Source organism: Amphimedon queenslandica, unplaced genomic scaffold, assembly GCF_000090795.2.
Source record: "Amphimedon queenslandica unplaced genomic scaffold, v1.1 AMPQUscaffold_4488_Cont23534, whole genome shotgun sequence".
Classification (NCBI taxonomy): Eukaryota; Metazoa; Porifera; class Demospongiae; order Haplosclerida; family Niphatidae; genus Amphimedon; species Amphimedon queenslandica.
The window spans coordinates 1-1,535 of record NW_003555201.1 but is presented as its reverse complement, the minus strand read 5'-3'; the positions used below and the strand labels follow the sequence as shown (position 1 = coordinate 1,535).

Genomic DNA, 1,535 nt, shown 5'->3' with positions numbered 1-1,535 from the left:
TACGTATTATTGTTTATTATTAGTATAGCGCTGTTGAAGATTGTTCAGTATCAAGTTATGAGTACCAGAGGTAAAGTTGAGTGTCAAGTGAACTTCATTTTGAATACCGTATTTCCTCGAATAGACCCCGCACGTCGATTATTACCCGCCCTCAAATAGTCCCCGCACCTGTCAACTTTTAAGTGAAATAGTAGCCGCCCTCTAATTGTACCCGCATAGTTTAATTTTAATAATTTTGGGTGTGGCATTATACTAGCGCTAGCTGAACGTGCCAGCATATAATGCCAGTATCTATGCGCTGAGCTTAAGAGCAAATAGTTGATCCCTTGGTTGGTTGATCTAGTTGTCGAAAGCACTGTAAACAACCAGGAAGATGAATCTCACTTACTACCAGAGTACTACCGCTATTGCTGGGCATTCTCTCGTGAGTTAAAAAGCTTCCAGTAGCTAGAGCTGGGATCAACTATAATACTCGCCTCCCGGAAATGAAGGACTGTGTGGGCGTGGTAACCACACCCACATCACGTCACGATGATTACAGCATTATGGGCGTGTCCAAAATAAAAATGGCGTCTTTTAAACAGTGGATATTACACTTCTAAAATCTAATGACTTAAGGATGATAAATTGGGCTTTACCTCACGAACTCTGAGCAGGTTGGATTATTAACTCATTATTTATATATTAAAGTGATTAATTATTATTTTTGAGTAGTAGTAAAAGTAGAAACAAAACAAATCCAGAAATGGAAAGAAACCAGATCAGAAACATAAAGTAAGGGACTCCGAACATAAGTAGGAGACTCCTAACATAACTAGCGATGTCAAAAGTGTGAGTGTGTATAGTTGTTTGTGCAACTTGTTTGCATGCATGTATAAAAATGATCTGAATGATCAAACTGTCAATTTTTATTATTTTTTATCTAATTCCAGATGTGAGGAAGGTGACTTCTTAGGCGTATGTATGAAAGTGAAAATCAGTGATAAAGACGGATTTTAAACACTTATTTTTCTTGTATTTAATGAGCAACAATCGCAATGTTCAATTTTTTAAAAAATAGTTTTGGAAAAATTAATATCAATATTAAAGTGCGACATACATGAACATTTGACCATGCAGTTCTAAGAGTATACATGCAAGTTTCTTCATTACGACCTGTAAGATCTCATGGTACTGTGAACCACTCTATCACATTAGTTGATCCCATAACTGGTGCTTATACTTAACACATTGAGTTGTACTGGAATCGAGCAAAGCTGCAATTGAAGAGGATGAAAGGGTGTCATTCAGCCCTTTAGTCACAGCCTTACCAGCTCTATAATAATTAATCACTTTAATATATAAATAATAAGTTAATAATCCAACCTGCTCAGAGTTCGTGAGGTAAAGCCCAATTTACCATCCTTAAGTCATTAGATTTTAGAAGTGTAATATCCATTGTTTAAAAGACGCCATTTTTATTTTGGACACACCCATAATGTTGTAATCATCGTGACGTCATGTGGGTGTGGTTACGACGCCCACACAATCCTTTA

At 36.6% G+C, this 1,535-nt stretch overlaps 2 long non-coding RNA genes across 2 annotated transcripts; one reads left to right on the top strand and one right to left on the bottom strand.

Moving 5' to 3' along the window:
- Positions 1–18: 18 nt before the first annotated feature.
- LOC109592639 (uncharacterized) lies at positions 19–1,047 on the top strand. Its single transcript, XR_002190462.1, has 4 exons — positions 19–70; positions 125–656; positions 715–774; positions 933–1,047. It is a non-coding gene; the product is annotated as an uncharacterized LOC109592639 (long non-coding RNA).
- Positions 1,048–1,053: 6 nt separating this feature from the next.
- Positions 1,054–1,527, bottom strand: LOC109592640 (uncharacterized). Its single transcript, XR_002190463.1, has 2 exons — positions 1,366–1,527; positions 1,054–1,315 (listed from the first exon to the last, which is right to left on the bottom strand). It is a non-coding gene; the product is annotated as an uncharacterized LOC109592640 (long non-coding RNA).
- Positions 1,528–1,535: the final 8 nt, after the last annotated feature.